This window comes from Pundamilia nyererei, unplaced genomic scaffold (assembly GCF_000239375.1).
Source record: "Pundamilia nyererei isolate P.nyererei 1_Seehausen unplaced genomic scaffold, PunNye1.0 scaffold00589, whole genome shotgun sequence".
Taxonomy (NCBI): domain Eukaryota; kingdom Metazoa; phylum Chordata; class Actinopteri; order Cichliformes; family Cichlidae; genus Pundamilia; species Pundamilia nyererei.
Window position 1 is genome coordinate 1 of NW_005187990.1, and position 8,127 is coordinate 8,127.

The window sequence follows — 8,127 nt, forward strand, 5'->3', positions numbered from 1 at the left end:
AGCAGCAGCTGCTCTACTCTGAGCCCCTCCCTCCACCTATTTGCACTTATTTGACCGGCGCCGGGACATTTTTTCTCTAACCATTGTTCATCCGCAGTTAGTTTTGTTGCGTTATTACCCATTTTTATGTATTACCACACGTTTCCTATTTTATATTTAAATACAACAACAACTGCAGTCATTTTCTCTGGCACGAGGATCAAGGGTGGTTATCAACACAGCCTTCTACATCCGTACTAAATTACGGAAGTGGTATTGGTTTTATGTGATGACGCACAACCTTTCCCTTTATCCACCAGTACGTCAACGATTTGCAGTAAACAATTGGGTGAAATAGTTCGGTTATCCTAGAACCGTGTAATGTAACTTATTTCACCAAAACAACATAAACATTTATATATATATATACAGCCGCGGAATATTTTTTGCAATGTAGTGACCACCACTGCAGACGTTTTCCATCCCTTTTTCAGGCGAAACTCTGCTCTATTTTATGTATAATACTACCAGTCCTCTTTCAGACGAGTATTAATTACATTATTTGGAATTGTACCAGCCCTTTTTCAGGCGACTATTCCTCGGAATTGTACCAGCCCTTTTTCAGGCGACTATTCCTCACGTGGGTCACTCACATTGATCGATATTTAATCGCGTGGTCTTCTGAGTATTATTGCTTACCAAGTAGTATGTGCCGGTTACAAGGAGATCCGTTCAATTCCCAACGTCGTGGGCCACTTCTAAGAACGCTGGCCGGAGCTCGAATTCACGACTCCGGACTTTATCTTCTCCTGGAGAAGAGCGGTCGACCGACTTCAGCGCGGGCTTGTCACGACGTCAGGAGTTGAGACGGTGTCCCACTTGGAGCTTGATGTCCACTCCGGCTCGAAGGACCAATAAAATGTTATAGGAAACAATTCGTTAAACAAGTACTTGGAGCAATAAAACACAGAGACCTTAGATTTGTCTTTCAAACGTGCACGGGTGAGGGCTCAAAAGAGGCTCACACCCAGTGGCAGGCGTTTCCTTTATTTATATGAGCACGAGCATAGCAGTTCCTGTTTTTCATGTTCGTGTGTGGGTGCGGTGGGTGTGTTGTTGTAAGTCAACTTCTGCAGAGCTCAGTGTTGTGTGTTGATCTCTTGTGGTCTTATCATGTGACTTACAGTTTCCTGCAAGTTCTCTGCACGGGACATGGGTGATGTTAGTACATTCTGTTCTTTTCTCACAGTGGAAAATATGAACACTATTATTATAAAGCGAAGCATAAAAACATTTTTCTATAACATCGATACATATGCATACCGAACCGAAAGCACTGTATCGAACGGTTCAATATCGATATGAGTATTGTTGCACCCCTACTAAATACATCATCTTAGATTAGTGTAAGGGTTACTAGCAAGTGCCTTTATCCTGTAAAGAATACACAGATTTTCAGATTCCAGGAATACGTTTTTTTCAGTACACCGTTTTACATTTTGGTCTTCACTGGGGCACCTGCAACTTTTCGAAGGTTGATGGACATTACCCTTAATGGTTATGGTAATGTTCCAAGTTTCCAGCTGCCTATCTGGATGATGTGGCGATTTACAGTGAATCTTGGGAGGAAAACCTGCAGCATCTAAAGGTTGTGATGGTAAAGATCCAGAAGGCTGGTTTGAATGTGAGCAAGTGTCACAAACAAGGATGCAGTGGACTCAAGAGCAGACTCAATTGCTTGCGGTATGTACAGTTTATTGAAAGGAAAAGGAACTTAAACAAGACTGGGTCTAACAGAAATCATTCGCAGGAACTGAGGGAGGCCCGAGGGCAGAGAAACGGACGTAGAACACAAGGAGAACACGGGCGGGAACTTCTGCAAACACAGGAGAAGGGTTTTACTGATTTGGGAAACAATTAAAGGGCAGAGGTGAGTGGTAATAGTGGAGAGTCTTGTGCTTACTTGAAAACACTGGCTATTAGGCAGGGAAGGGGTTGCTGTGGGAGCGTCCCAGGGATGGTTGAGAGTGTGGGGAAGCTGGTCCAGGTTCCAAGGTGTCCAGGGAAGTTGAAGTACGGGCTGGAGGGCAGGCTGAGGAGAAGATGAGCGTGGGGTCCTAGGGTTCTAGGCAGACTGGAGAACGGGATGGAAACAGAACCACCGCTGCTGATGAGTATGATGGGTGATGAATCTGGAGAACACAGGAGACGGAGAACACATTAACCCACGATCCAAGCACACGGAGTCCGAGCACAGAGGAGGCCAAGTTTACCACTGGTGATAGCAGGACGAACCAGCGAGGAGTGGCAGGCAGTGCTGGCTTAAAAACCCTCTAGATGGAGCCCCGGAAATTGGAAGCAGGTGACGAGCTGGCCAACTCCACCCCAGGGGACGGACAACAGGAACCTGGACCATACCCGACCAGACACTCCCACAGCATATGACAGCACCCCCTCCTCAAGGGTCGCCTCCCAGCGACCGTCCGGACTGGGCCCTGCGAAGGGAGGTGCGAAACTCAGAAATCAGGGACGGGTCCAGGATGAGCCACCGGGGAACCCAAGAACGCTCCTCAGGGCACAAAACGCCAACCAGGTGGGCCAGTTCCAGGATCGGGTTCACCTCGTAGACCCTGGCGTATGGCCTCCTCCACATCCCGGGTGAGGGAGCTAATTCTGCAGGTGGAAGGGAGAATGAGCTTCCACCTTCCACCAGGGTTTGAGATTCCTGGAACCTGGGCGATAGGAAATGTCAAAGTTAAATCGGGTAAAGAAGAGAGACCACCGAGCCTGACGAGAGTTCAGTCTTTTTGCTGATTTGAGATAAGTTAGATTCTTGTGATCTGTCCAAATTATAAACAGATGTTCAGTTCCCTCCAGCCAGTGGCGCCACTCCTCCAAAGCTAATTTAATGGCTAGAAGCTCTCTATCCCCCACGTCATAATTCTGTTCGGCAGGAGAAAGGCGTCAAGAAAAATAGGTGCAGGGCTGGAGCTTACCATGTGGACCAGACCTTTGTGACAGCACAGCCCCCACCCCCACATTTGAAGCGTCAATCTCCACTATGAACTGCTTACTTGTGTCAGGATGGATTAGAATGGGAGCTGATGTGAAGAGCTGTTTGAGCGTGGTGAAGGCTGAGTTAGCCTCGGAGGACCAAACGAAGGGAACCTTTGAGGAAGTGAGGCGAGTGAGAGGTGCAGCTACCTGGCTGTAGTTTCTGACAAAGCGCCTGTAAAAATTTGCGAAACCAAGGAACTGTTGTAGCTGTCTGCGTGAATCAGGGACGGGCCACTCCACCACTGCCTTGATCTTTACAGGGTCCGTCTTCACCTGCCCTCCCGCCAGTAGGTAGCCCAGAAATGAGACATACGAGGCGAGGAATTCACATTTCTCGGCCTTTACATAGAGACGGTTCTCCAATAGTGGCTGCAGTACGCTCCGGACATGCACCTGATGTTTGTTGGATTATGCTTCTACAACCATGGAAAACCGAGGATTACTGGCGCGTCAAGGGAAGAAGTGGTAAAGAGGGTTATATTTTCCTGATGATTGCCTGACATGACTAATTTGACAGGAGTGGTCTGGTGAGTGATCATAGCGAATACCTCATTATTTAAAGCAGAGGCTGGAATTGGAGGCTCGAGTTGAGTGAGGGGCAAGTTCAAATATTTAGCCACCTCAGTGTCTATTAAATTTTGCTTTGACCCAGAGTCCACGAGAGCATGAAAAGAATGAGCCTTAGTACTAGTTATCAAAGAAACTGACAGCAAAAAACGGGGTTTATCTCCTTTGAAAACAATGCTCACCCGTAACCCCGGACTTACCGGCGGGTCACGCCTTTTGGCCGGACCGGGCAGACAGTGATGCGATGGCCGCTTCCTCCGCAGTAGAAACACTCTCCGGCTCGGAAACGCCGTTCCCGCTCCTCAGGAGTGAGCCGTGAGCAGCCGATTTCCATAGGTTCTGGGGAAGGAGAGCGAGGACGGGCGAATGTTGTTACCGGAAGTGGCGGGGGTAACGCGGAAGTAGTCACAGGCCGAAACAGAACGGGCTTGGAGCGTCTCTCAGCGTCTCTTTCCCTCAGTCGATTATCCATCCTGAGAGCAAGAGAGGCGAGTGCTTCGAACGTGGCCAGCTCGTCGTATACAGCTAGCTGATCTTTCATCTGTTTGTTAAGGGACGCTAGAAAAATACCCCGCAGCGCGGCATCTGGCCAACCCGCTTCTACAGTGGCGGTGCGGAACTCAATCAAATATTCCGCAACGCTGCGTTTCCCCTGACGGAGTCCCAACAGCCTCTTAGCTGCAGTACCCTCAGAAATCGGGTGAACGAATGTAGCCTTAAATTCCTTGAGAAATTCCTCATAGGAGCATGAGGCAATTGGGTGAGAAGATAAAAACGCCTCAGCCCACGCAAGCGCCTTACCCCTTAGCAACCCTACAAAATGGGAAATCTTGGCAGCATCATTTGGGAAAGCGTGTGGCGTGCGACTGACGAACAACGACCACTGAAAAAGGAAACCCCCACACTGCCCCAACTCTCCATGGAAAGGCTCCGGTGGAGGGGAGGAAATGCCCGGGGTGCGCAACGGTGGGTGCAGGCGACGGTCCCGGCTGACTGGGGGGAACAGGAGGATTTGGCTCACTGATTTCTGAAAGCCTGGTGAGTATTTCCTCTTGCTTTTCACTAATAGCATTACACTGGTCCACTAGGGACGTCAATGTCTGTTCATGCCGTCCTAACACCGCGCCGTTTATTTATGGCGGCGCGAATTGGGTCCGCTGAGTCCATTATTGGCCAGTTCGTTCTGTCTCAAACAAGGATGCCGTGGACTCAAGAGCAGACTTAATTGCTCGAACTATGTACAGTTTATTGAAAGGAAAAGGAACTTAAACAAGACTGGGTCTAACAAAAATCATTCGCAGGAATTGAGGGAGGCCCGAGGGCGGAGAAATGGACGTAGAACACAAGGAGAACACGGGCGGGAACTTCTGCAAACACAGGAGAAGGGTTTTACTGAATTGGGAAACAATTAAAGGGCAGAGGTGAGTGGTACTAGTGGAGAGTCTTGTGCTTACTTGAAAACACTGGCTATTAGGCAGGGAAGGGGTTGCTGTGGGAGCGTCCCAGGGATGGTTGAGAGTGTGGGGAAGCTGGTCCAGGTTCCAAGGTGTCCAGGGAAGTTGAAGTACGGGCTGGAGGGCAAGCTGAGGAGAAGATGAGTGTGGGGTCCTAGGGTTCTAGGCAGACTGGAGAAGGGGATGGAAACAGAGTCCGAGCACAGAAGAGGCCAAGTTTACCATGAGTGGTAGCAGGACGAACTGGCGAGGAGTGGCAGGCAGTGCTGGCTTAAAAACCCTCTAGATGGAGCCCCGGAAATTGGAACCAGGTGATGAGCTGGCCAACTTCACCCCAGGGGACGGACAACAGGAACCTGGACCACACCTGACCAGACACTCCCACAGCATATGACAGCAAGTGTGCCTGGGCACAAGAAAAAGTGAAAGATCTAGGATACATTGTTGGCCATGGACAAATAAAGCTGCAAATTAAAAAAATAAAATCTATACAAACAATCCCCAGACTGAGAAAACAAGAAGCAATTGAGGTCATTTCTGGGCTTTGTTATGGTCCTGGGTCGGTGACCCAGTGTTTTTGTTTTTTACTTTTACTTTTGATTTCATCATGGTTTGTGACTGTTTGTGTTTTGGGTTTCTGTCCCAGTGTTTCTAGCTCCCTAGTTTCGTGGTACTTTCTGAGTTTAGATTTTTAGGTTTTGTTATTCGACATCCCAGTGTTAATTCTGTGCTCCCTTTGTTCTGTGTCATCCCTACCTGTGTATCCCCTCTAGTCAGGTCTCTGTGTAAAGCCCACGTCTCTGAGTCTGTGTCTTCGCATGCGTTTTGAGTTTCTTGTCTTATTGTGAAAGTCTGTGTCTTATGCCAGTGTGTTCAGTTTGCATTTCCACTGTCTCGTCTTGTCGATCACAATCAGCTGTGCCTCCCTCCTGTGTGTAGTTTCCTCGTTCCCCTCTGTGTATTTATAGTGGGTGTTCACTCATGTTTGTTGCTAGTCCATCTGTGTTTCTTCTCTGCGTTTCTCCCAGAGTCGTCCGTTCGGGTTTGTTTTGTTAGTCACTCCCAGTATAGGTCACCTTTAGGTTTTGTTTCTGTTCGCCGTGTTTCTGATTGTGCCACCAGTGTGATAATAAAAGCTCGTTCACTTCTAAGCCAGTGCCTGCCTCTGGATCTTGTCTCTCACTCATCACACGTCTGCCCCACAGCCGTGACAGGCTTGGTTGGATGGTATCCAAGTTTTATTCTCCATCTCTCAACCTTGGCAGCCCCTCTTATAGAATTAATGAGAAAAAACACCTCTAAAGTGATGTGGAATAATGGCTGTGAACATGCCTTCCAATCTTTTAAAGAGAGTTTTCTGAAGCACCTGTTTTGCAAAGCCCTGGATCAGAGAGTAGCTGATTTAAAAAAAACTTGCACTTTTCTTAAGTAAGAAGCTGTTTGACAGGGAGAAAAAGGTACTCTGCAGTAGAAAAAGAAGGACTGGCAATTAAATGGCCTACCGACTCTTTGAAATATTACCTCCTTGGAAGAGAATTTACGCTTCAGACGGATCACAGACCCCTGGTATGGATGCACTCCAAGCCACATCAAAATGCAAGGATACTGTGCTGGTGCCTAGTGCTCCAGCCTTATCAGTTCACCATCCAGCATTTTCCAAGAATCTTATTGTCCAAGAATCTTATTGCTGACTATCTTTCCATTTGCCGGATATGTGTCAACAAGAAGGCAGGGTAGTGAGTAATGTTGGGAAGCACTAATGCAGGGTTGCAAGTTACCTCTGTGGTAGCTATCTTGTTTTTCTTGTAAAGAGAGTAAAGCCCGACTTAATTGCAGTTCTTTTATAGGCCAGTTTGAATTGAGAAGGTGTGGTCTCAGAGTATATAAAGCTGGCAGGAAACGGATAGGGGGGCATTTTGGAAGTTGCTGAACAATTCAGACATTACTCAGTTAAGAGTAATGTCTGTTGTGTTCCACACCACACCACTCTGCTTAACATTTTCTAACCAGCCTATAGCACATATAAACAACAGATGCCGACCTTTTCCTCTGTACTTTTTCACCTCAACTGTTTCACTTTTGTATTCCCATCTTTATCAAACACTTCTTCCACACTAAACTCTATTCTACAAGGTGCATGAGAACACAAGGAAGACAGGGCCGACTGAGATTTGATTGGGGAATCCAGTGTCAGTAATGAAAATGAACAATGGGTTGCTCTGATGGTGAGCACCAGCCCTTCAAGCCGGCCTGTATAATTGTATTGACAAAGAAAAATAATTATACCAACCGGTCGGTCAACTGGGCTAATGCCCAGTATGCCAGATTACCAGTCTCTGAACACAACCCATATTCTTGACTGTGCTGCTTAACCAGCAAATTTGTTTTCCTTACAAATGTGACATTATGTGCGGGTAAATAAACAGGCTTTCCAGCAGTACAAGATTCATTGCCAAAAAGCAAAACCGACAAAACACACATTTCCTACCTACTTATGCTATGTTTATATACATGCCACTCAGATATCATGTCACATATAGAGTAATAAATGAACCAGTGAAAGAGACAGGATAAATAGTCAATGTAACAATGAAAACAACCCAGGTACATAGAACTCTAATTAAATCCAAATAGATGATAGCAGAATTAACAAAATACAACTAATGTAAAGCTAATTAAGATTTCTACATTTCTGTGCTTTATCATTATTCATTCTTCATATATTTATTTCTTGAATTAATAAATTAAAGAAATTCAACAATATTAATGTCGAATTTAAGTTGATTTTTTTTTCAGTTAGCTGTACCTAAATCACAGTTAGTGTCTATATAAAAAACAGTGCATTTGTATAACTTTTTTATTAATTCCTCTACCTTAAGATCTTAGCTTTCATGTTATTAGAACTTTTCATGTCTGAAACTATAATTCTCACACTCTACTCTCTTACTGAGCTTAACAAGTGGCAGCTTAAAAAATAAAATCAAGAAAAATGTAAATTGACAGGTGTAGAAGAGAACTATGAGAACATTAATCAACAGTAAAAGAGGTTATTATATCAACATGAAAAGAC